Source organism: Lepidochelys olivacea, assembly GCF_965140295.1.
Source record: "Lepidochelys olivacea isolate rLepOli2 genome assembly, chromosome: 13".
In the NCBI taxonomy this organism is placed as follows: domain Eukaryota; kingdom Metazoa; phylum Chordata; order Testudines; family Cheloniidae; genus Lepidochelys; species Lepidochelys olivacea.
In genome coordinates, this window is record NC_140423.1 from 18,657,495 (window position 1) to 18,685,344 (window position 27,850).

Below are 27,850 nucleotides of genomic sequence, written 5' to 3' on the forward strand. Positions count from 1 at the left end.
GCACTGTCACGATAAAGAGATCGCACTACAGTACTTGTATACGGTGAACTGAAAAATACTATTTCTTTTGTTTATCATTCTTACAGTGCAAATATTTGTAATAAAAAATAATATAAAGTGAGCACGGTACACTTTGTATTCTGTGTTGTAACTGAAATCAATATATTTGAAAATGTAGAAAAACATCCAAAAATATTTTATAAAATCTCAATTGGTATTCTACTGTTTAACAGTGCGATTAAAACTGTAATTAATTGTGATTAATTTTTGTTAATCACATGAGTTAACTGCAATTAAATCGACACCCCTATTTATATCCCTTAAACATTTACCTATCTAGCATAACTGCAGATGCTTCCATAGCCATATAAATGAATAATTTTTTTAATCCTGCTAAGTTCTTGACCTCAAAATCTTGTAGCAGTAAGTTCCACATGTTAATAATGCATTGTATAAAAGTATTTTCTTTGATCAATTTCAAATTTGTTGCCTTTAAATCTAAGGTCTACCTTTAATTCCTGTACTATGAGAAAGGGTACCTAGGAGCATCTATTTGTTATTCTGACTACTTTTATCATGTCCTTTTACAAAACAACATCTCTCTAAACTGAACAGTCCCAGTATTTTTACTCTTCTCATAAGCCCCTCTCTGACTATTATGGTACTCTTAAGATGGTTCCGAAGTGAGTCTTGGGATTATAAAGTTTTCTCACTTTTGACTTGAGGGTCCTTTTACACTAAACTAGATTCTTCATGGTTTTGAACTCCCCAATTTTGGATTCATAGCACTTTAAGGCCAGAAGGGACCATTGTGATCTAGTCTGACCTCCTGCATATCACAGGCCAGAGAACCTCACCCATCCACTCCTGTAATAGACCCATAAACTCTGGCTGATTTATTCAAGTCCTCAAATCCCGATTTACAGACATCAAGTTATAGAAAATCCACCATTTACTTTAGCTCATATGAGCAAGTGACCCATACTGCAGAGGAAAGCCCAAAAACCACAGTGCCTCTGCCAATCTGACCTGTGGGAAAATTTCTTTCCAATCGCAAGTATGGTGATCAGTAAGACGCACCAGCCACACACCTTTATAAGTGCTGGATATAGGGGTGCTGCCGCACCCACTGGCTTGAAGTCGTTTCCATCATATACAGGGTTTACAGTTTGGTTCAATGGCTCTCAGCACCCACATGATACAATTTGTTCCAGCACCCCTGGACACCTGGGAAAGAATTCTCTGTAGTACCTCAGAGCCCTCACTGCCTAGTGTCCCATCTTCTACTGTGTGTCACAATAACACAGTGACCCAATTAACATAATAAGATCCAAGATGTTGATATTAAATGTGCTAGGAAAGCAAGATGGAAAGATGGGGGATTTAAAACAGAGGCTGACTGCACCTTCCCTGCCTTTTCAGTACTTGCCCAGTGAGGCAAAAGAGGGTTAATCACTACTAAACAAGACAACTTTCTCTCTCAGCACTAATTTTTTTTCATGACTTTCATTTGACATTAAGTCATGAAAGAACTTTCTCAGTTTCAGATGTTGCACAGCTTTTTCCCAACAATGTTATAATTTAAGGCCAGAATCTAAACTGGCATAAATTCTTGGAAAAAGACTACAGTGTTTGAAATAAATTAGATAAACCTTAAGTATGGGAGGCAAAGAAGAAATGTCACTACATTTGTCTTTTGAAATTTTTACCTACTCTCTACATGTCTGCAAATATATTTTTTAAAATATTCATTCAGAATATCCAAAATCCTTTAACAGACAAGAGTAGTAAGAAAAATTATCTGTGTTTATCTGAACATTTCCTTTCTATGGGTAACAAGCTACATAGATCTGTTACAATGGGTACTTCATCCTGCTTGCAGGTTGGGTATAGACTCAGATCTGTCAGTCACCAGCAGCGGGGAGTAACCCTTCTTCTGAAGTCCGTCTGTCTTGTCCCTTCTTTCCCACTCTCCCCACATTGAGACAACTTTCACAGCAAGGAAAACTCAATTCTACTTTCCTTGCTGTGAAAGTTGTTCTATGGTCCACAGATCTGTTGCAATTGGATTTTCACAGCAGAGCGATTTTCCAGGATGGTAATCAGGATCATCCTTTAAATATGGATATCCAAAACAAGATACATTATGTATCCTTCAACTTCCCCTGGGCACTAAGACATGCAGAAGATTTCTGCCCAAAAATGACTTTGGCTAAAGACTGGATAACTGACAGGTAGAATATTAGTGAATTTATCTTTTGATGACCATGTGGCTGCCTAGTAGATCTCAATACGAAAGATACAAGTTCTCTGCCTTCTCTTAAGAAAAAGCTCTGTGTACACTCAAAAGCTTGGGTCTGTCACCAACAGAAATTGGTCCAATAAGAGATATGACCTTACTCACCTTGTTTCTCTAATGCTCCTAAGGACTGGGCTTTGACACTTAACAGAAAGAAAAATATTTCTTGAATTTACTTTGGGAATGTATGTTATGACAGATGTAAGGACTATTCGTTTGAGTTAGAAGTACAAAACTGGATCTCCTCTGAGACAGCTCAACTTCAAATTTTATCTGATTGAAGATAGTAGCTACCGTGAGGTATGCTTTACAGGATACAAGGCAAAATGACATCTGCAGCTGTTCAGTCTGGATAGTACTGAACCAAAATTAGGTGCCAAGAGGTCTCTTACTACCTGCTTGTTCTTCCACATCTGGGCCGCTGTCCCTCTCATCAGTCCATGGCCAGTTGCTGGGGGGGAAGAGGAGATGCTTGTGAGACATGGCAGTCTGCAACAGAAGCTGGGTATAACAAACTGGTCATTAAGACATGGTGACCTTCAGTGGCAGCTAGGAATGACAACCCAATAGGGCATGATGACCTGAAGCGGCATCTAACAATCACAATCTGATATTTCTTTTAGATGGGGGCAGGAGATCCCCAACCACTCTATTACCTGCAATTCCCAGGGAGAATGATGGGAGATTTACAGATATAGCTTGTGCAGGGCAGCCGCAGACGTCCTAATCATAGTTCCACAGTACTCAGTATTCTGCCTGGAATACAAGCCTCCAGGATGTTTCTTTGTTATTTTGTTGTTTCTTCTTCTTCTCCTCCTTTATGCTGGTTTCAGAGTAACAGCCGTGTTAGTCTGTATTCGTAAAAAGAAAAGGAGGACTTGTGGCACCTTAGAGACTAACCAATTTATTTGAGCATAAGCTTTCGTGAGCTACAGCTCACTTCATGATGAAGTATGCATCTGATGAAGTGAGCTGTAGCTCACGAAATCTTATGCTCAAATAAATTGGTTAGTCTCTAAGGTGCCACAAGTACTTCTTTCCTTTATGCTGCTTTTCCTGGTGAGGATCATGGCAGCGGCATGGAGAATAGGGAAGACCAGACCTCCCTTTCCTCCCGCAACAGGTTCAAGCTCCTCCTGAGGGATTCCCAAATGTTCCCAGGCCAGCCAGGAGATATAAACCCTCCAGCACAGAATTTTGTTTCTAATATATAAAATTAAAAATATACACTTTATATTTTGATGCCCTAACTCCTGATTTGGTCGGCTGGTCTTCCTCCTCTAAGGAGGAAGAATTCCCTTTGGCGTGCGTGCACGCTTTGGAGAATCACCGCATCTGGGGCTTGGCCTCTTCTGTATTGATCTGCTGAATTCCACGAGGTGAGCAGGTGAAAATGGACTAATTTTATTTATTTATTTCCCCTTTGGGAATTTGTCTGCAAAATACTGCTTTAGAGGAGGAAGTGAAACAGGGCTTGGGTTCAAAGGATGGACTCCTCAAAATCTCTACCCCTCTCTAGCTGGCCCATGTTTACCTGAGGCTGTAGCTCTGTCTCACCCTTTGAAGTCCCACCTTGGAACATCAATAATGAACCTGGGAGGCCTGTTACAGAAGTGGCAGGAGAGGAAAGGAGCGAGGCTAGAAAGCCCCTTACCACAATATCTGCTGTTGATGGTATCTATTTTGTGCAGTACTCTCCATCCACAGCCTGAAGGGTGGCAGAGGGAAGACAGACAGATATGCTCTGCAATCAGGAACTCAGCCTCTTAGTGTAGGCTCTAGGGAGTCAGGCATGATCTTGCATCTGGCATACTGTCCTTCTAGCATTGTCCCCTCATGAATAGGGGTGGGGGTGGGGGGGCTGAGTGTACTGCTTGCCCCAGAGACATTTTCCAATTCTGCCTGCCTCCTTTTTTCTGACTGGTGAGGGTAGAGGCGAGTGCTCCCTGCCCAGACTGGTCTATATGAAGGGGGGGGACTGCATTTTCCCCACAGAGTCCACTAGCTCTTGAATTAGATACTCCATAAGGGGATAAAGTAGTAGATGCAAAAAAATCTCTCTTTTACTGCTGGCTTTTCCAAGCCCAGCTCTCTTCTTGAAGCCTACAATAGCATCAGCTGGTGAAAACACCTCAGAAGATGGAACTGAGGTGACGATCTCTCCAGAAGACAAGTGCAGCCATGAGAAAATGCTGGGAATTAGGTGGATTGTTGTGCCAAAACGTTAGAGACAAATTTCAAATAAAGTTTGGAATTTCCTTCAGAAAGCTCTGCAGCAGGGACAGTTGGATGAGCCAGTAGTTGCTGTGCAAGCTGAAAAAAGTGGAGGGAACTCCAGGGAGAGTGCATTCTCCTGCTGCCAACGACTGATAGGTATGGATCTGTCCCCAAGCTGCTACCAGACTACGGACCCATTGTAACAAATCTCTGGGCCTCAGAGTGATGGAGAAAGTATTTGTAAATAGTTTCTTCAGTTTATATGTAAAACCCTGCATGCTATTTTAAGGTTAGAGATTGCACTAACACTAAACACATGCTACTGTTTAATAAAGCAAAGTAAAAGAAAAAAAGAGTCTAAAAGTTAAGAGGTTTTTACACAAACTATTAATGATGGGCATCTTTAAGTTCAACTATTTTCAAGTGGTTATATACTTCTCATTAGCAGCAGTATTTGCAACTCCAAGTGTTTAAAAAAAACAAACAAACCCCAACAGGAATCAGGTCCCAAAAAAATAATAAAATCTCATGATTTCTAAGACTAATACATTTTGGGAATTTTTGTACTTGAGCCTTTAGTACTCACATTTTCATGTCTTTCTTCACTCCCACAAGGGCCAGAAACTCGCTTTTTTTAAAAAGAAAAAAAATGAAAAACAGATTCTCACATAGTCACAGATTACAAGTGTTGGGAGGTTCAGAAAAGTAATAGGAGCCTTATAACAAAGCTGCAAGATTTAGCAGAACTGAAGTTGCTACTGCAGCTTTAAGTTTTAGCAATATCTAAGTATTCTCCTATCTTATTGTTGGTACACTGCAATATTTCTAAAGATTATCTCTTTTCCTGAAATTTTCACTACCATTTGATATACATTTTCTTAAAAGCTAGAACACAAAATGTTAGACTAATGCTGAAAATAGAAGTTTAGAGCTTCTTTGAAAAGAAATTGTTCAGATGAAGTCCCCCAAGAGTTAAAGTTACCCAACTGACAAACAAATATTGTTTGCAGTATTGTTGCACCTGTATTGGTTGCAAGACATTAGACAGACAAGGTGGGTGAGATAATGTATTTTATTGGACCAACTTCTGTTGGTAAAAGAGACAAGGTTTTGAGCTTACTCAGATCTTCTTGAGGTGTGGGAAAGGTACTCACAGTGTCACAGCTAATTACAACAAGGTGGAACAGATTGTAAGAAACTATAACTACTTATGTTAAATAATCTGTTCCCCCTTGTAATTTATGTGACACAATGAGTACCTTTCCCAGACCAGAAGAAGAGCTCTGGGTAAGCTCAAAGCTTGTCTTTTTCACCAACAGAAGTTAGTCCAGTAAAACATATTACCTCACCCACCTTGACTCTCTAAACTTAAATATGTATTGTATGAGCAAGGATGCAGACACAAAGCATATGAGGAAAACATTTTACAATAACTGAAATTACACTCTTCATGCGTTTCTTAAATGCTGCTGCTCAATTATAAAAAAAGCTTTTGCTCATTTAAATCATTGTCATGATCTTAAGCACCATATATCCTTTTAATAAGAGAAAGGTATTTACTCCATTTATTCTGCTTGAAACTTTATCTCTAATAGTGACAAAAACATTGTGGCATTGATTTGTGGATAAAAGTTTATTTCTTCAGAGTTGTTAGTAGCTGGCTTGCGTGTAGAATTCTACACAATTTCAATCTGTTTCCCTTATTAAAAACTTGCATGGGATTACCCAGAGTCTCTCTTTTCCATACAAGGCCCTGATGTGTGGTATGATTTGCGTACAAACCAGAGAAAAATCTTATGAACAATGAAAATAGCCAACACACATACAAGCATAGAACAAAGAATCAAGTGAAAAAAATAATCAAATTATATAATAGCTGCTCTGCTTGGGAACACTGACTGGAACAAGAGGCCACTGAATATCATTATGAATGTGTTTTTCTAAAGCTACTGCAAGGGGAATTGCACACAAGAGGGGGCAGGGACTCTGCTATTAATCATATTATATTCATTGTTCCTTTGATGTTGCTGGCAATGCTTCAGGGGACTCCCTGCTCAATTCCCAGATAAAACTGTAGAGAGGAAACAAGGGTCTTTGAAGCAGAGATCTGTACCCACAAACCTTCACAATGTTACTCCACCATGCCAGCCCTAGAGAACTACTGAGTGTTGAACCCATTTCTGACACATTTAGAGCTGCTTATTAAGCCCATGTTAAAAATCCTTTTCATACTAATATTCTGCTGGGGTTTATTTAAGAAAGTTCTTTTATTACATAATATACTCTATTTTAAATCTCAGACAGAAAAGTGTTCTCAAGAGCAGGCTAATAAGATAATCAGAACGTGATCATCCAGTAGTTAGGTTTCAAGTTTTGAATTTGTGTTTCCTTTGGGCAGGCAAGAATTGTGAATGCCATCTTTAACTATACAATTTACTGAATCTTTGATTTTAAAGTAACATCTAAGAATGTTCAGTAAACCATGCCTCTCAATTAGAATATTGAGTCAAACACGTCCAGCGCAGGGGGCGGGGAGAGAGAAGAGGAGATATCAGCTGATGCACTGTCAGGGTGAGCAAAAATAGTTTAAAGGGAAAAAAAAAAAGCCTGTACCAAGAATGCCAATCTTTATTTTGCATTAAAGAAAGTAATGCTGATAGTTCTAGTTTACCTCATGGCATCACTTAAACTCCCACTGTAAGAGCATGTCATCAAATGCAGTTAGCCTGTAAGACCATGGAACGAAGGTGAATTTTTAAAGAACATCAAAGTCCTGGTTTTCCTCCCACTTAACACCAATGTAAATCTCTTGAAAACAGAGTTACACCAGTGTAAAATCTGTGAGAGATGAGAATCATGCCCTAAATTCACTCCACTAATGTAACCAGCAACCAGTTCACAAACTAGATTGTGGCTGTCATTGTGCACCACCTGCAAATCGCAGAAGAACCAGATTGAACTGGGATCACTTTATTTCCATATTCAAACACACAGAGATAGGTTCAAAATTTATATTCCTCCTCCCTCTAAGAAGAAACAGAGACAAAAAATAAGATAATTACAGTTGTGGGTCTCAGCTAGTTGGAATGCTGTTAGAAACACCACAACCTTGTGAATGGAGAAAATAAATTCTATTTATTATTAAGTGCATCTCTGGAAGGCTTTTCATACAGACAACAGAAGCCACTTCAATCTTTGAAGAAAAAAAAACTTTATTATTAGCTTAGTTCCTAAAACAAAGAATTAAAACATTTTAGCATGCCAGCATCCAACTGATGACTCATCCTTGGAGTCCCGACCCTGTTTCTAATTAATAGCAGTACTCAGCCTTCATTTGGACTTTTTACATACAAAGGAATATCTTGGGGGGTGGGATGGGGGGGAGCACAATTCCTACTTGTTTACAGAACAAAAAAAATTAAAAACAGTTGGTGTTGCTAAGAAAAAAAATTCAACTTTGCCATTACTGGAACATGCAAACTACTTGCTTGTGCTTGTTCTCCTTCTCTCCCTCCTCCCCCTCTCTTGGAAAAGCTGCATGCAGCACTGCACGATCACATAGAATAAAGACAGGACAGGAAAAAACCTCTGGTCTCTGCAAGTGGTAGGCGTTCCACAAGAACTGCTACAGGGTCAAAAGTTTACAGTGGTTTCAATTTCACCTTTTAGCAGCCAATCAGAAAACAGAGGTTCCAGACAGCTCTTCAGGCTGCAAATGAAAGTTAACTCGTTGAGTACCAGATTTCTATCCATACACTAACTTTTTAAATTAAAAAAATCCTAGATAACGGCCACATTTCCCACCCATCAGAACTTTGAATTTTTTTTTAAATCTTCATCTATATTTTTGTTATTTTATATTTACTTAAATCAAACAAGCTGGAGTGCAATCTTGTTTTTTCCTGTCTTCTCCTTCCTGTCTTCCTCTTCAAAGATTTCCTTTGCAATATTTTATAGGTGTTTATCATTCTTTTTAGCATGAAAATAAAACAGAAAAACAACTTTTCTGATGAAGATGAGCATCTTTTATACGAACTGTACCACAAAATGCTTCACAGCGTTAAAACGATAACAGCAGAAGTAGAGAGCAATTACAAGGCATAAACAGGGGGAAAGAGCTGTTTTCTAATTTCAGCTGAAAGCAGAATTCAAAGTGGTAGCAGTTGCAGAGGAGAAACTTCAATCAACGGTGCTGTATAAAGGGACAGACGAGAGGTTTTTAAGACAAGAGGGCAGAGAGAGATTCTCCCAAAAGGAGCAGTCCAGAGGTAGACATGGTTAAGATAGTTTTAAACCACTTCTGTGCCACCTGGATTCTCGTCCAGCAAGGAAACCCCTGGCACATATGAGAGCACCCCTATGGGTTGCTCTAATTTACAGCAGGCTTACTCGGGCTGTCTATACATTGTGTTGCAGCCCAGAATCTTTGTACCACTCAGCCCTGCAGAAAGTGCTATTAATTACCCTACAGCAATTGTGGTTCATTGAGATATGACAGTCAGTGTGGATAGCAGCGTAGTTCACAGGCACCTTATCCAAGGTAGATCAGATTTTTTTGAATAGCGGGATCCATTGGGACCAAACATGCACCCTATGCCTGCTCATGCTCTTGTGCATGGACATAAAGGGCAGAGTGGCTGTGACCCTCCCTCAATTCCCTCATAATTCAAAGCCCATGGTAGCTGAGGATTCTAAAAAGCTGGGACAGAGGGTGGGCTAAGAAATCCGCATGCATCAGCAATCCCTTGAGGTCGAGTATGATCTCTTTCACAGGTTTTATTTTTCATGAGTCCTCTGGTGACTGAGAATACGGATCCTTGAGCCACAGGCTTGTTGGCAGACATTGCAGGTGGTGTTAGAAGATAGGGTTGAGCCGCAATTGCTGCGTGACATTTATCTTTCTTATCTTTTCTGGCTTTTTTCTGAGACCAGAACAAGGCAAAGATCCACACTAACAATATCTCAAAGAATCAGTTACTGTAGTAGGGTATGCAACCATTCTTTCTTCTTTGTGTATATGTCAGTGCAGGTCCTACAACAAGTGACAGGCAAGCGGTATGCCCCCAGGATGGTCAGAATAAGAACTTTAAGCTGCAAATGACAGCGATTGTAGTAATGCGCTCGTGAACTTGGCATCTGACCTAGCAACTAAATCCAAGGCATGGTATTTGACAAAGGTCAGTAGGTCACTCCACATTGCCATCTTACAGATCTCCAATACAGGCACATTGCTGAAGCAGGCAGATGCTGCTGATTGTGCTCTGGTGGAGTAAGACTTGATGTTCAGTGTGAGAGGTACACCAAGCAGCTGATTACATAATGAGATATTCCGTGTTATTGATTTGGATATCCTCTATGAAGAGATGGTTTGACCTTTACAACAATATCTATTACAATAAACAAAGGGGGGTGATAGTTCAAATGGTTTGGTCCTCTCAATATAATAAAGCACGTCCTGGAAACGTCAAGTATGCTTAAAGTTTATTTTCTCGCAGTGTTGAGTGTGGTTCTGGAAAGATGACAAGTAGGTTGATTAACTGGTTTATACAGAAATCTGAGACCACCTTAGGAATGAACTTCGGGTGAGGTGTCAGTACAACCGTTTCTGTATGGAATGTTGGATAGGGGGCTTCAACCATAAATACTGGCAGCTGATTCTTCTGGATTAAGTAATAGCTACCAGGAAGACTGACTTCAGAGTCAGGTGATGTAGGGAACATTCAGAGAGCAGCATCAATGGAGGTTCAAGGAAGGTACAGGTTCCCTGACCAGTGGATAAGCGTGCAAGAGGTCCTTGTGAAACTTCAACCGTGGGGAGAAAAAAGACCAGGTATTGTTGTACAGGTAGGTGGCAAGCTACAATTGTCAATAATTTACAATTTAATACAGCAAAATGTAAGTCTGGGCTGTTTCAGAGAGTCGACAATCATCTATGTTGAGGATTAGACTGGGTCCAGACCATGCTGGGCTGCCTATATATTTAGAACCTCTTCCATTAGGTAATTATGGATGTCTGGTAGATATTTTCCTAAACTTATCCAAAATTTCCTGGATCTGTAGGGAGTAGTCTATCTGTGGTATTTAACCAGCCAACAGTCATGCCATCAGGTGCAGCAACTCTGGGTATGGATGAAATATCTGGCCATGGTGCTATGAGATCAGGTCCAAATGGTCAAGGAGCTAGCAAGGAGGCTGAACAGACATTTGTAATAGATCTGTCAGCCAAAAGTCCCTCAGCCAATAAGGGACAACAAGAATGACCACCACTTAGTCTCCCCTGATCTTTGAGATACCCTGGAAATCAGGGCAAATCAGTAGAAAGCCATAGACCAGCCTCTGTTCCTCTGTAGGAGGAAGGTATCAGATCAAGATTTATTCTGGGTTCAGTCTTCTGGAGTAAAAATTCTGACACAGAGCGTTATCCTTGGTGGCAAACACATCTACTGGAAGAATATCGAAAGGTGGAACATCTATCCCATGACCATTCATCGTTGGTCACAGATTGCTTGGGAAGTATGCCTAGCTATGTCTGACTCCCTGGAAGTTAAGAACCTTCAGGGACACGACACTCTGATGGCACCAACTCCAGCACTTAAGCGCCTTTAGGAATGAAGAGTGGGTGCCTCCTTGATTGTTTACGTAGTGTACAGCAGTCATGCTGTCTGTGAAGATTTGCACTAGTGAATTCCAGAGAACAGGGTGGAACATCAAACTGGTCAGTCTGATAGCTCTGAGCTCCAAGACATTCATATGTAACTCCATATCATCTGAACGTCAGGTCCCTTGAATCTGTAGGCTGTACAAGGGAGCTTCTCAATCTGTCCCTGATGCATCCATAATCAATCAGTCCAATCCATAATCAGTTCTTCAGAACAAGGAAATATCGGTAAAAGACATCTCTTCCCTGTAGGGATCCAGTGAACTCAGGGTGGCCCTGGTGTCCTTTAAGGAGTGGAATATTTCATCAGTTATTTTCCTGAAGAGATCCCTCACCTTGAGCAGAAGGTTTTGTATGGTGTCCTGGACCTCTTCCATATTGCTGTCAACCAGGAGGCCTGTCTGATGGTCACAGCCATGGCCATCGACCTTGCAGCTATGTCAGATGCTTACGCTGTTCTAAGCTTAAGCTGTTCTAGCCACCATCTGGCCTATTCTCATGATCTCCTTTAATTCCTCCCTAGCATCCTGTGGCACTTTTGCCAGAAAGGGAGTTACCTTCTTCCATGTCAGGAAATTATAATTTGGCAACCAATGCCTGGTAGTTTGCCAAATGGAGTTTCAGTGATGCAGACAAATAAAACTTGTGCCTGAACAGGGCTAGTCCGGTAGGGTCCTTGGGTGTGCCTTTTTTCCTGTGTAGGCTGGATGGTAGCTAAGGTTTGCCAGAGCTCCTTGGATGGTTTCCATGTGCCTTTTTTATAGGAAATGTAATTCCGACTGGCGCTGATGTGGTCAGGATGTCAAAGAGTTTGTGTGACCATCATTTTGATATCCTGGGTCTCCACTATGTGAGCTAGGAAAGCCTGAAAAGCCTTAAGGTCACCAACTGTTGGGGCAGAGGCTGGTGTCTCATGGTGCCTCATCAGGCACACATGAAAATTCCTTTGGCGGATACTGGGGATGCTGTTGTTTCTCCAGCGTTCCCACGTTTTGGTAGCCAACCTCTGGCTCCAGCGTAAGTGGTCTAAACAGTGATGCCACTGGGGAGCCCAATCTCATCCTCTTCCTGGACTTATAAGAGGGACACTTTTGATCACAGTCCTCAGTATGGCCAGTACAGCCAGAGTGGCATAGTACATGCGTACTGGCCTGGTTGCTGCTGGTCAGCCCAATGCTGCTCATCTTCTCTGTGGTAAAGTGCCCTGTGAGAGGTATCTCTTATCGGCTCTAGGATTGTGCTCAGACAGTAATGATGAGGCATCCCTGCCTGCTCCATGCTAGAGAGATGGCGGAGTATGGTGATGGTCAGGAGGAGTACTATTCCTTGAATTGTGGTGCTGAGGGATGATATCTTGGCTCCAATTCCAGAGTCCAGTGCCACCCTGATATCTCCAGAAGGGATTTTGACTGTTCTGAGAGGGCATATCTCATTCTTGTAACTGGTAATTTTGAGCTGGAACCAACGGAGCCACTTGAAGATGGTGATAACGTAGCTATAAGTATTATTTACATTACACAGAGAGCAGGAGAGAGAGAGAGACAGACTGACAGAAAACAACATCCCCTCTCCCCCACAAAAAATATTAAAGTAATTGATACTAAAGGTGCAGCTCCACAATTGGTAGCAATATGGCAAGCATTAGTGTAGACACTGCACAGGTATTTTTACTGTCTATGGTGATAAGAATGCATGACCCCTGTCTCCATTAGCAGTTTAGCACCCATACTGCTGCATCATTGTTGGCTATTTTGGGACTACGTTTATTAGTTTTTCTAACATGTAGAATGAGAAGGCAGGCAGCATTTAGTGCACCATAGAGAAGAGCTGCAATGGTTAAGAAAAGAGGGATGAGAGCATAAATGAAGAATTCAAAGGTGTAATGGAGTCAGAGTGATATGTGTTACCAATATTGGGAGTGAGCGATGACTGATATCAAAAGTAATCTCAAGTCTGTCCCCTTACATAGCTGCGTTACTGTGTGATCTTTCACTGTATGATCATAACACTAGATAGTTATTTATTCAGCTTTGATTTTGTGCTAGGCACTGCACAAAACAAAGATATGGTCCCCCTGCTCAGGGGACTAGCAATTTGTAAGGTTAATATTTTTAAGGTTAACATTTTTAAGGTTAATCTTTACAGATGTCAGAAAAAGAAAGAAATTTAAAAGTAAAAGTTTTGATCTGAAAGCACAGTTCTGCACCAAGAGGAGTACTTTGTGAGAGCAGAATCATGGATCATGCCAGCCATTATTTTATCATGGAGCATGGCCCTTGTTTAAATTAACTCTTTGTACTTTAATGGGATAATGACTGGATTTTTACCAATGTGGGTCAGCACTGGTGAGCTTCTATAAAGAAAACAATATGAGGCAATATAAATGAAAAGTACTCAGGTATCTGGCTCACTCACAAACTGAGTTCCAGGCTATGAGGCAGAATAAAAGAGGGTATGAAAGTAAAGAGAGACAGATAAAGGTACGGGGAAGTTTGATTCCCTGGAATAAGGAAGGCAGCAAGAGAACAGTAAGAGGAGAAATGTAGGAAGGGGTATAGTTATGTAGTGCATCAGAGGTGGATGATGAGCAGCTTTAACTTGATACTAAATGTAAGAGAAAGCTAATGAATACATTTGAAAAGGAAGACAAGTTGATGCATTTGATCAGTGTTGCAGACAAGGAAGATGAGTGATGGCTAGGACAGAGTGCATTGGTTCAAGGATGCCAGAGAGGAGGAGGAGGTTTACTCCTGAGGGAATTCTGCACCAAAAAATTAAAAATTCTTCACACAATATTTTAAATTTTTGCAAAATTTTGCATATTTTGTCAACAAATAATGTGGAGCCTCCAGCATTGCAGTGGGGAGCACAGGCCACTGTGCTCACGGAGGTGGGAAATCACCCTGCAACTACCCCCCCCCAGACATAAACTCGGCAGTGAGGCTGCATCCAACCCTGACACAGCGCAAGGGCCGTGCCTGCCACAACCATCACTACCACCCCGGGCTCAGTGGGGAGAGGGATAATGGTGGGGTGGATGGGACTTAGCGGGGGGGAGTCTGGGTACAAGGGGAGTTCCAGATGCAAGGGGTGAGGATCGGTGGGGAGGTCTGGATGCAAGGGGGTTGGGTAGATGGTGGAGCAGTCACCCCTTCCTGCCCCCACAACTGAGGAGCAATGGGGGCAAGAAGTGAGGGAGGGAAAATGCGGAGCTTCCTGCAGTCGGGGGAGGTTTCTGGTAGCAGGTCTGACATGACCCCGGCCGTTCCTTGCAGGGAAAGTGGAAGTCCCATCCTCCCCTGCCCCCCATCCCAGCTGGAACTAGCATCTGAGCAGGGTAGGAACCACAGGCCAGTGCTTTCCCCCTGCAGTGATTTACCTCTCCACTGGCTGCTCTGGATGCCTGAAATGATATGCCCACGCTGCTGGGGAGGGGCACATGACTGCTCGTGGCTTTCCTTTGCTTCTCCATCAGAAATCATTTTTCCCCGGGGAAGCAAAGAAATTGGCGGGAGACATGAATTCTACACTTGCGCAGTGATGCAGAATTCCCCAGGAGCAGAAGTTGCAGTGTTCAAGGCAACAGATAACTAAAAACATGAAAAGTAGGAAAAGTGAGATTTCTGACCTATACTGTGGGGAAAATACGATAGGGTCTAATGAAAGCCTGGATGTGTGAGGAGAAGACAGGAGTAAAAAAAAAAATGCCACCAAAGTGGGGAAGGTCCTGGTGCTGTAAATAGCAAGTGAGAACACAAAATCAATTTTTTCCATGTTAAAACTGAGCTGATGGCAAGATGTCCAGGATAGTATACACAACTGGACAGAAGGGAAAAGTATTATTTGAATCATAAGCATGGAGAGGTCTGGTGAACCCATGTTAAATGAAAGAGATTATCCAAGGACAGAGAGATTGCAGGTCCTGGCAGGAGCATGGGCACTAGCCGCTGGCCCCAGGGTGGGGGCAGAGGGATCAGCACATAGGGCACCAGCCACAGAGGTGGGAAGCACAGGTACCAGGCACTAGCCTTCCAGGAATCGTAGTAGGAACTACCAGAAGTGCACTTCTGAGTCTAGAGCCGGCTACTTGCTCCCACCCTCCCCAAGTCTCAGTAGCTCTCCTTGCTCCCCCTTGGCTCCCTCTATTCACAGGGAGCTTTTGCTTTCCTCTCCACCATGAGAGGAAGTCCAAGAGAAGGACAATACAATCTGCTAGTAAACAAATACCACAACGCAAGTAAGGCCATGTCTACAAAGCGAGTTTACAGTGGCACAGGTGTACCAGTGCAGCTGTGCTGCTCTAAGATCGCTTGCGTAGCTGCTCATGCTGGCCGAAGAGAATTGTCTTCCATTGTCATAATAAAAGCACCTCCATGAGTGGTGGTAGCTATATCGGCAGAAGAAGCTCTCCCACCGACACAGTGCTGTCCACAAAGGCGCTTCTGTCTGTGTAATTTAGGTCACGCAGGGGTGTGTCTTTTTCATGTCCCTGAGCGACAGAAGTTAAATGGACAAAAGTGGTAGCGTAGACATGGCCTAAGACTTTCCTATACTCCAGTAAGAATGTAATTAAGATTAACAGTGTACTGCTTTGTTTAAATTGCACCTTTTCCCATAACCTTAGTTGCACATGCAGCATCTTGTATGGACTACTGCACATACTGCTGTATGTGGAAGATCTATATATAAATCTGGAAGCCAGGAAGAAGGTCTATCTCCAGCCCTTCTGCATAATTCCTATATGACTGTGGGCAAGTCTCTTGTTCACTCTGCTTCAAGTTTCTTAATCTGTGAAAATGGTGATAACATCACTTGGCTCACAAGGCTATTATGAGATTAGATTAACCACTGTTCATAATGTGTGTTGAGATCCATGGACAAAAAGATGCAATAAATTATTAAATGATTATAAAATATATGGAAAATCAGAATACTAAAGATGGTATATGAATCTTACCTCTGAATTTGATACAGTTTAAATCTCAATTACCCTGCATTTTTTTCTTTTAATAATGCTATCGCAGAAGTGAAAATCAATGGTGAAAGAGAATACAAATTGAAAAAGCTTTTTGTCTATTTGTAACTATTAGGATTTTATTTGTTATTCTAAAATGTAAGTTTGCTAGTAATAATTCGTAAGTCTTAGTTACCTGCAAAAAAAAAAAAAAAAAAACACACAAAACAACCAAAATGTTACTTCCATTCACATACACTACATTAAGATGGCTTAGTTATTTTAACTTCTCTAAATATTGTGTATGTTTACTGAAATTATTTTAAATTGAGATGTCACTTAATATATTCTCTTTTTATAAGATGGCCTCATTTTAAAGAGAAAATGGATGCTATAAAATTTTACATCAAGTCAGCATGTTACCAAGAAGCTTTTCTGTGTGTTCTGAATTTGATTAATACAAGCCAAGGTCACTTCCTGAAAGATGCCTACCACTGCAGTTGCAAGCAAACCAGGCTCCTCTGAGCTCTAAGACTGGGGGATGGGAATGGGCACTGGATATTTCTAATACCAAGATAGGTCCCAAAGTATACTATACGCAAACCCTGCTTGATATCTAAAAGGCAAAATAAATAAGTCCATCAGCACATATACAAAATGAGCAAACCGTTCTGTCACACCAGCATTAAATAAAAACCTAATTCTGTGCAACAATCATATATGTTCTCATGCACAAAAAAACAATGCCACAGAGAGACTTTAAAAAGATACATTCTGGTATGTTATAGTGAGATAATACAATAATGGTTATCTACCTGAACCCTTTTTAAAAATTCTCTTGAAATAAACACAGAATACAGACAACCATGTATGCTTTTTATGCAGCTCATAAAGCTCAGAGAGGCTCCCCTTGAATTAACAGCATGCCTCAATCCTTCAGAGACACTGAAGCCCATCCCATCTACAGTGTCTTCTCTGAAACCATTTTTTAAAAATTCATATTAAATGGGGTTAGCTAGCAAGGTTTTGCCACAGCATGGACCAGGCATAAATTCTTTCAAGTTTCTGAAAAGTGTCCAAGATTACCTACAGGTTTACAAAATCCATTAAAAATAAGTTACACTCATTGACATATTTACAATATTTTTATGAATAATTTCAAAACATGGTACATTTGCATCACATGAGGCCAGGCACAGATATAAAATCTTCCTTAATTCCAGGCACAATTAAAATGTTCAAGTAATGAAAGTAAGTCCAATACTCTGTACCATCCAAAATTGCCGAATGCTCAATTTTTGCTTCATGAACATATAAGCAATACAGATCTAAATAACTTTGAGCTTAGAAGTTGGTGGTTTCCTGCAGCATTGTGTTCACAAGCACTTCTACAGTTACCACCACAAGTGGAGCCAAACTGTGGGATTTGAAAAGAAAAAGAAAAAAAAGGCTATTATAGACGACCTCATAAAACGTCTTGCTTTACAGGGAAAGGGTATCCCCAAAGTTTTTTATTTTTTAAACGCTAAACATTCTTTAAAAAATTATTTTTAAAATAAATTCTTTGTATGCCACATGATGTGATATGGACATGTCTTAGCATTTATTTTGGATGACCTACATAACAATTAAAATTATTATTAGTTTCTGGAAGAACCCACAATATGCTAAGCACTTTTCAAATGGCAAAGGAGAAATTGTCCCTGTCCCAAGAAGCTGACAATCTGAATCTCTCAAATTCACAGATATTTATAAATAAGCTTTTGTACTATGGCACCCAGTCATATGTTCCATATCAAAGGCAGGGAAGGTAAGTTGAGGTTGCCTAACACTTTTCATTAAAAGACCTTATGTTCAGTTGTTCTTGACTTTGCCACATACAATGGTTGGGACGAAGTTTTCCATGCCAGATGTCTGGCTCAGGCTGCCTTTTGTTGGAAACTTTCAGGGTTCAGTCATGTCTAAAACCGAAGTTAGCCAAAACAATGTTCTTCTCCCTATCTTAAAAAGAGAAGGAGTACTAGTGGCACCTTAGAGACTAACCAAGGTATTTGAACATAAGCTTATTTGGTACATAAACTACAGCTCACTTCATCGGATCCATATTAAAAAAATGCATCTTAAAAAATCCCTACACTGTTTATGAAGCTCGGACATCTCCATGCTTCGGAGCAGGGACTTGATATTTAGCAGATGTCAGGGATGAACTTTTCCATGTCCCTGTGAAAAAATCTGCCCAAATCTGGCCAATTTATAAGCCTCTGAACAATTTCATTTTACACATGCTCAGAGTTTTGTTAAAGGTTGGCAGCTAAATTCTCCAAAGATTCCATGAGCACAGAGCATGCTTTGTCCCCACACAGCAAGCACCTCCATGCTGACTGGACTGAGCAAGAGTCATTTTGAGAGAGTGACTGAACGTGATCCATCACAGCATGGTAGAGATTGAGGAGGACTTCCCTGCAATCACTCCTTCCAGCTGCTGGGTGCTGCTGTGGTGCCTGGCACTGTAACTGAGAATAAAGAGGCTTTCTTCTGTGCTCTTGATGCTCTGTCCACCCAAAAGACCACACACACACACCCCGCTAGCACCCATGCTACACGGAGGAGAAGGAGTAGGGTCAGGAGGCAGCACATGGATACTACCAAAGGGAGACAGATAGAGTGTGGATGGAGACTAGAGCACACTCCTCTACAGAACTCCTAATTGAACCCAGCATTCCCGAGTTCGCTGTCTCTTCTGCTACCAGACAATAGTTCTCAAGAGTATGTGTCTCAACCCTCTCTAGTAGCTGGTGCACACAGACAGGATAACAGCATACTACTAACAGGTTTCAGAGTAACAGCCGTGTTAGTCTGTATTCGCAAAAAAAAAAAAAGGAGTACTTGTGGCACCTTAGAGACTAACCAATTTATTTGAGCATGAGCTTTCGTGAGCTACAGCTCACTTCATCAGATGCATCCGATGAAGTGAGCTGTAGCTCACGAAAGCTCATGCTCAAATAAATTGGTTAGTCTCTAAGGTGCCACAAGTACTCCTTTTCTTTATACTACTAACAGTCACTTCATGTGCTCAAGCGGTAGAGGTCTGTTCTATGGAATTAAATGTCCCAACCTTGACGACTCATGTGGGGAGTCAATATGATTCCACATGATAGAAGTTTTTTTTCTTTAAGCAAATTGAAAAAACAAATTACATTCAAAACCCTATGTTAAAAGAACAGGAGTACTTGTGGCACCTTAGAGACTAAAATTTATTTAAGCATAAGCTTTCATGTTTTGTTGGTCTCTAAGGTGCCAGAAGTACTCCTTTTCTTTTTGCAAATACAGACTAACTTGGCTGCTACTCTGAAACCTGTTAAAAGAATGTTAATGTTTGCAAACTCAAATACGCATAAACCAGGAAATTCCAGAATGAAGGCTGATGGTGAAAACTTAATTCAGCGCCACTGTACATATGCATGATGATTAAGGCTAAGATTTTGTCAAGGATATTTTTAGTAAAAGTCACGGACAGGTCACGGCTTTTGTGAATTTTTCTTTATTACCTGTGACCTGTCCGTGACTTTTACTAAAAATATCCTTGACAAAAACGGGGATCTACGGTTCCCCACACAGCCTGCAGTGGGGCAGTTCTGTGGCACTGCCAGGGCCAAGAGCTGCGGGGGTTCCTCCGCCACCCACAGGGGCCGCCAGAGGTGGCAGGGATACCTTGCAGTTCCCAGCCCCCACAGGCTGAAGTCATGGAGGTCACTGGAAGTCACGGATTCCATGACTTCCGTGACTAAATTGTAGCCTTAATTATGATACAGTCTTTAAATAAATGATCATATACTATATTTTCCATAGGATTCCTGCCTCAGGTAGTGCACAGAATGGACCTGTTCTGGGAATTAATCAAGATTGTGTAATGGACGAAGTCATTGTCTGTATGACTTGCATCATTTTTGCAGAAGTTGAAAGCTATGTAGTGAATGCAGCAAGTGAAAGGATGGTCTTGAGGTTTAGGGAGTTGAATGCTGCCCTGGAGAACTGGATTCTATCCCTGCCTCTGCCACAGTTCATACAGGATACCTGGCAGGTCACTTCAACCTAAATTTTCACAGGAAGGCACTAATAGATTTTTTCTTCATTTTACTGGTGCCCAACTTAAAACCCTGGGGCCAAATTTCCAGAAGTCAAGTCCTCAGAATTGTAACTGGACCTATGTTTGAACATATAAAGTGATGTAAAAATGCTAAGAACTCTTTGGGGAAAAAATCAGGCCCTACAAGCCCTCAAGTTGTGAATCCAAAATTAGTAGATACTTTTGAGAATTTTAGCCTGCAAAATGGAAATGGTGAAACCACCACCTCATCTGACAGGTTTATTGCAATGGTAAATTCAATACAATTTGTGAATCACTCAAATATTAGACTGAGAGCACCAAAAAAAAAAAAGCCAATGGGGAAATTAATAATTTTATATTCAGCTCAAGGCAATAAAGATGGCATATGGTAAAAAAGATCTGGATCAACACAATGAATAATGAAGATAAAAAGAAATATTGAACACCTCCCTATTCAGAGAAAACTGTTCAACTTGTGCACTGAATGAGGTGGGGATGCCGTGGAGAAAAAAGTTATTATGATCATGACATTTAAGGTTGTATCATAATGCACATAGACAAGGTGGCTGAATTATGGTTACAGTAGCAATGTTAATTCTGGCATTTCCTAAGTTTTGCACCTAAATATGTTTAATATATTTTTGTCACAGGAAGAGCTGATAACGATGCCTATAATTAAGGTTGCCTAAAAGTTTCCACTGTAAACCCCTGTTTTCAGTTTCTTAATAGCTTTGCCAAATTTTAATCATTTGCACTGAAATTTTCCATGCTTTCTTTCTGCCTCTGCTGTAAAAGTTTTTTTTTTTTTTTTTTAAGAATCAGCTAAACTGTTTAGCTGTTTCAAAAAATGAAATTGGGGAAAACATTTTTAAAGCATTGGCAAAAGTTTAGTCGGAGAGTTGCCTTCTGAAACAATTAAACATTTGGAACAGTCAGTCTTTGAACATCACTATTTGCATATGCTCAGTATAGCTTCAGAGGTTTGCTACTAAAATCTCTGAACATTCCATCTGCAATGAGCCTGCTCCCAGTGTCCTACAAGAACTCTGTACATACACCAGGTACACTGAGGCCCCAACTTCTTTGTTAGGCACAGATATAGAGCTTGAGATATAAATAATGTACAGGCTAGGGAGACTGAAGGAACCCATACATTCTAGTCTCAGCTCTTCCACTGACTACTGGATAGGTTCCCAGGCTGTAGGTCATGATCCCAAATGGGGTTGCACCATCAGCAGATGGGTTTGTGGGTCTAACGGACCAGGTCCAGACCATGAGACTATGCTGTCTGCCCCCAAATGTCTCCAGATTTGCTCCACTAATGCCACATCAGAAAAGCCCCATTTTGATCTACAAATGCCTTTTTTCAATAAAATTTGAAGTCTTATTATATTTTTCAAACAGACCATTGGACATTGAAAAGCTAGAAGTAACAGGCCTGGCCTACACACAAAAATCTGCTCAGTAGTTATGCTACTCAGGGCTGTGAAAAATGTCTTGCACACCATAATTAGATCGACCAACCCCTCAAAATAGTCAAAGGAACACATAGAATACATACTAATTACTTATGCTAAACTATCTGTTTGATCTTGTATTTACTGTGACACCCTTGTACCTTTCCCAGACCTGAAGGAGAGCTCTGTGTAGCTCAAAAGCTTGTCTCTCTCACCAACAGAAGTTGGTCCAATAAAACATTATATCATCCACCTTGTCTTGCTAAAATCCTGGGATTGACACACAGCTACAACACCACTGCATATATACTTATTTCTGGCATTTCTTAACTTTAAATTGCTTGAACTTGCATCATTAATGTTCTTTCAAAAGTAATTTTCTAAATGTAATATTACATATAAGAACTCTGTCGAAAAGCTCTCTATGAATAAATCACATTCTGGACAGTCCATGAAGTCTTACAAATGAATACTAATCTTTACTTTTCCCAATTACATATTTTGTGGGAAATCTGTGTCCAAAACCCTTTTTTTCAAATCTGTTGTCATAAATTATTACATTTTCAATAATAAAAGAGTACAAAGGCTATTAGATTATCTTCAGCTGCATTGCTGCTCCCCAAAAAGAAGGCCAAATTGGATCATCATAATCAAGTAAAGATGGTACTAGTTTCTCTCTCCACGGTACATTAACAGAATATTTTAAATAATTTCTTGAGATAAAGAACTATTTCTGGTTTAAAAATTCCCCTACTACAGAATGATAATTACAGTATTTACCAAGTATATAGTCTGCTAAAATGTATGAAGTAAGAACACAAAAGCCTTAAAATAGATACAATTTTGTTTTGCATAGTGACAGGTTTCAGAGTAGCAGCCGTGTTAGTCTGTATTCGCAAAAAGAAAAACAGTACTTGTGGCACCTTAGAGACTAACAAATTTATTTAAGCATAAGCTTCTGTGAGCTACAGCTCACTTCATAGGATACATTCAGTGGAAAATACAGTGGGGAGATTTATATACATAGAGAACATGAAACAATGGGTGTTACCATACACACTGTAAGGAGAGTGATCAGGTAAGGTGAGCTATTACCAGTAGGAGAGCGGTGGGGGGAGAGGGGGAGCGGAACCTTTTGGAGCGATAATCAAGGTGGGCCATTTCCAGCAGTTGACAAGAACGTCTGAGGAACAGTGGGGGGTGGGCAGGGGAATAAACGTGGGGAAATAGTTTTACTTTGTGTAATGACACATCCACTCCCAGTCTCTATTCAAGCCTAAATTAATTGTATCCAGTTTGCAAATTAATTCCAATTCAGCAATCTCTTGTTGGAGTCTGTTTTTGAAGTTTTTTTGTTGAAGAATTGCAACTTTTAGGTCTGTAATCGAGTGACCAAAGAGATTGAAGTGTTCTCCAACCGGTTTATGAATGTTATAATTCTTGATGTCTGATGTGTGTCCATTTATTCTTTTACGTAGAGACTGTCCAGTTTGACCAATGTACATGGCAGAGGGGCATTGCTGGCACATATCACATTGGTAGATGTGCAGGTGAACAAGCCTCTGATAGTGACATATCTATTCAGGGGACACCATCATAGGGCCTAATCACATCAGCCACACTATCAGCATTTATAACAGTGTTAAATTTTTTAAAAATGGGTTGTTTTTTTAATGGGAGGGGAGTTTGCACTCAGAGGCTTGCTGTGTAAAAGGGATCAGCAATACAAAAGTTTGAGAACCACTGAACTAGGATAATGGAAGAAATCTTCCATTGACGTAGCTACCGGGGCAGTGGATGGTGGTGGTTAACCTAACCTACCATGATCAGGACATGATAGTTTTCACAGCCCTGAGCAACATAGCTAGGTTCACCAAATTTTTAAATGTACTTTTACTTCTAGCTTTTCTATGTCCAATGGTCTGTTTGTAAAATTTATTGGGCACTTTAATATAACAAAATCTGAGACCAGAAGCTTAATATTAAGAATCCTACAATGGACACAGTATAATAAAAACTGCTTAAACAACCACTGGGGGGTGGGGGAGAATCCATGGACAAAAAGTGGTCATAAAAATAACAATGGCACTATTCAAACACTGGTGTTTGTCTTCAAAACCTTTCAAAAATTACACTATCCATGATTATTAGTACAGAAATTTCATGCCATTTTAAGAGGATTTGGGGTCATACTGGAAGTAAGTACAAGAGGTCAATGGCTGCTGAATGGGTCACATCCTTCCTCTACCAAATGCCAGAAATGTTTGTAATGTTTTGTTCCAGACCCAGTTGTTTCCTTATTTGTATATAAATGGCTAAATAGTTACATAATTTGACAACATTAGGAAGCAATTTTATACATTTTTATAAACTCTGCAGAAGAAGTGTCAGGACAGAGCTACTGATTATTTTTTATTCACTGCATCTTTAATACTATACAAATGTGTCAGCTAAACTGCATTTTAGGTTAAACAAAACCCTTAGGTGAGGAACAGACTGTTAGCAAATGAAACATATGTTATAATAAATGTTCATGGAAGAGTTAGTCATCACAAATTTAAACAAATACTGTCTCCTTTTGTTAGATCTGGTATATCAAGCAGAGTTTCCACTTTGAAACTGAAGATTAACATCACTATCTCGTCACATGTTATATCTAAAAACAGGTTATATATATTCAATTTCCGTGTTTCCTAGTCATGCTAATTATCAATTTAACATCATATTAGAATCACAGGGCAATTCGCTGAAAACATACAATACTGATTGTGCACTAGTGTCATTCATAAATGTTTCTCCATGTCACAACAGTTAAAGTACCTCAGTGTGGATTACAATTCCTCATGTGACTTTTTCTAATTTGTCATTAGTATATTGTATTCAGTTAATTAAATAACCATCTGCCAATATGGTGCTTTACAAGGAGAATAGGATGACAGGATTCCTACCCTAAGGATCTCACATTGTCTGGCCCCATCAACACAAGGGAGTTTTAGCAAAAAAATTTCCACTAATGCTACCACTGGTTCAGCTGCACTGGTGGGAGATCTAGCAAACGCATAGCTGTAGCAGCTTCAGGTCTTTTTGTTGCATTGTCAGTTAAGACTGATTTAGCTAACACTGTGATAAAAATGGTATAAGCCACTGGAGCCTTTTACTCTAGGGCTCCAGCCAGTGGGCTTTTGTTTTGTTTTTTAAACTTCCTTGCAAAGATACAGGCTATAAATAATAGGGTATGCAAATGTTGGTGTGGGTGAATGTAGAAGGGAGAAGAGAACGAGAAATCTATTAAGACAGAGACAAGTTTTAATTTATTAAACTACTTATCAGGTACGCTAAAACTCCTGAATTAAAAGTTATGGAGCCGACAGTCTCAAGTCTTGTTGCAATTTTTGATATTTTCTAGGAAATGTTTTCTAATTTTTCCACTCCAAGTAGCTGTCATAATGTGATTAAGCATACTGTTTTCCTGTTAAACCAGCCAGGCAGAAAAATGTCTCCAGCCAAACAATAGCAGCAAAAAAGGTGTGAACTATATACCCCTCTTCCCCACTACACACAATTTGCCTCACTGTGGTTTTAAACTTCAAAGCATAGTTGTAACCATTTCAGTGCTAAATTACTGAGAAACTACCAAGTCAAAGCATTTTTAAAATATCCCTTTTATGCTCAAACACTTCACCCAAATCACAAATTACTCCATGATGGCTGTTTGCTGAATATTTTCCGAGACACATTGGATCATTCTGTATATGCTGGAAGAAGACTGAAATTTTCCTTGTCCATTTAGCCTTGGCATTTTCTCATTTTGTTTCACAACCTCCCCTTCCTCTCTGTCCATGTCTACACTACCAGTTTTTGTTGGCAAAAGTAATGGCGACACCCAAAAATCGCAATCTCATGTTCACACTTGCTCCCTCTGTCAGCAGATTGCATCCACAGTGGGGGCACCATCATCGACAGTGTGAGCATTTCACTGTGGGTACCTATCCCATAGTCCAGCTTGACACCTTCTGTCGCTAGCTGTTGTGGGAAGGTGGAGCGGATCGCGGTGCATCTTGGGACCTGGCTAAATGTCCTGTGATGCATTGCTTTGTGACCCAATAGTCCATGGGCTTCTGGCTTTCTTTCATGGCGTTTTTGCAACAGCTATTCTCTGCTGTGCAAACCGGCATCTTTGTGGGAAAGGATGGATCCTGCACTGCTCTCCTATGCTCTGTTAACGGTCATGAAGACATCACAGATGGCAGTGCAGTTAATCGTCAAGTTCCTAACGGAAGACGACGTTCAGGCACCAGGCATTTTGTGTGACATGGATAGGAGCAACTTTAGATTGCTTTTGGCATTCACAGAGCACCTGCATAGGGTACACTGTCGCTTTCTGGTTTGCAAAACAAGCACTGAATAGTGGGATCGCATCATTATACAGGTGTGGAATGAAGACCAGTGGCTACAGAACTTTCGGATGCGGAAAGCCACCTTCCTGTAACTGTATGCGGAGCTTGCCCCAGACCTGCTGCGCAAGGACACCAGAATGAATTCGCAAAAAGAAAAGGAGTACTTGTGGCACCTTAGAGACTAAAAAATTGATTTGAGCATAAGCTTTCGTGAGCTACAGCTCACTTCATCGGATGCATTCAGTGAATACATTGAATGCATCCGATGAAGTGAGCTGTAGCTCACGAAAGTTTATGCGCAAATAAATTTTTTAGTCTCTAAGGTGCCACAAGTACTCCTTTTCCTCTTGGTAGAGAAGCACATGGCAATTGCTGTGTGGAAGCTGGCGACTCCGGACTGCTACTAGTCAGTCATGAATCAATTTGAAATGGAGAAGACCACCGCTGGGGCTGCATTAATGCAAGTGTGCAGGACAACTAATCACATCTTGCTACGAAGGACCATGACTCTGGGAAATGTGACTGAAACAGCAGACTGTTTTGCAGAAATGGGGTTCCCTAATTGTGGAGGAGCAATAGTTGGAACACTTATTTCAATTTTGGCACCAGATGACCTTGCGACAGAGTACATCAATAGGAAGGGGTACTTCTCCATGGTGTTGCAGGCGCTTGTGGATCACAGAGGGCGTTTCACTGACATCAACGCATGATGATCCGGGAAGGTGCATGATGCACACATGTTCAGGAACACTGGCCTGTATAGAAAGCTACAAGCAGAGACTCTCTTTCCAAACCAGATGATTACAGTGGGGGATGTTGAAATGCCCGTTGTGATCCTGGGAGACCTGGTGTACCCCTTACAGCCTTGGCTCATGAAACCTTACACGGGACACCTGGACGGCAGTAAGGAGCAGTTCAACAACAGGCCGAGTAGGTGCCAGATGACAGTTGAATATGCCTTTGGCAGATTAAAGGCATGCTGGTGATGGCCTTTATGGCAGACTAAGCCTTAATGAGGATAATATTCCCATGGTCCTAGCTGCGTGCTGTATGTCACATAATCTCTGTGACACTAAGGGTGAAAAGTTTGCTCAGAGGTGGAGTGCTGAGGCAGACCGCTTGGCCGCTGATTTTGAGCAGACATGTGAGGAAATGAGCACACACTGTCCCCGGGGGGCAGTGGGGGGGAAGAAGGAGGGCAGGGAGACTGTGCCACATGAGGAAATGAGCACACACTGTCTCGGGGTGCAGCATTCTATGGGGGGAAAAAATCTAAAATTCTCCCCCACTTTTCCACAGGTGGAAGTTATTCTAGCAGACCTCTCACTGCGAAGGGTAAGCAGGGAAACGAGGGTACATCTACTCCATGCTTGTGGCTTCCGCCCTGCTCCCTATGCTGCTCACCTATGTGCTGCTTTGGTCCCTGCACAAGTGATTGCCGAATGGTGTGGGAAAGTTTCCTACAGTGGGGGAAGGAACAAAGCTGCTCTGCCATGGAACCTTCGGCAGAGGATTGCCGAGTACCCCCAGGAAACGTTTTTCAACTTAACTGATTTCCAATGAACTCACGTTAGTTCACGTTTGTAAACATTAGTCTGGACCGCCCACCCAGGGCTGACAGCTGGAGCTCTTTAAGAAAATAAAATAAAAAGTCACATAGCTCGCACCTCCATTGACACATTCCTGTGTCTTCCTTAGGAGACCTGCCCCATAGTTTGAGAATTGCTGCTCTGGAGGGACAGTTGCCCCCCAAATCTCAA

The 27,850-nt window shown here is 41.0% G+C and overlaps 1 protein-coding gene across 9 annotated transcripts in view; it reads right to left on the reverse strand.

Annotated features, from left to right (window-relative positions):
- Nucleotides 1-27,850, reverse strand: part of NCOA3 (nuclear receptor coactivator 3) — a 168,459-nt gene that overhangs the window by 103,034 nt on the left and 37,575 nt on the right. For 2 of the 9 annotated variants that reach the window (XM_084645749.1, XM_084645748.1), the window contains one exon: nucleotides 2,695-2,750. The exons of 6 other annotated variants lie outside the window; for them this stretch is intronic. The gene's annotated coding sequence lies outside the window, so the exon portion shown is untranslated. Of the gene's footprint in view, nucleotides 1-2,694; nucleotides 2,751-2,955; nucleotides 3,151-27,850 lie in introns of all 9 variants that reach the window. One more of the 9 variants, XM_084645747.1, reaches the window with a different exon arrangement.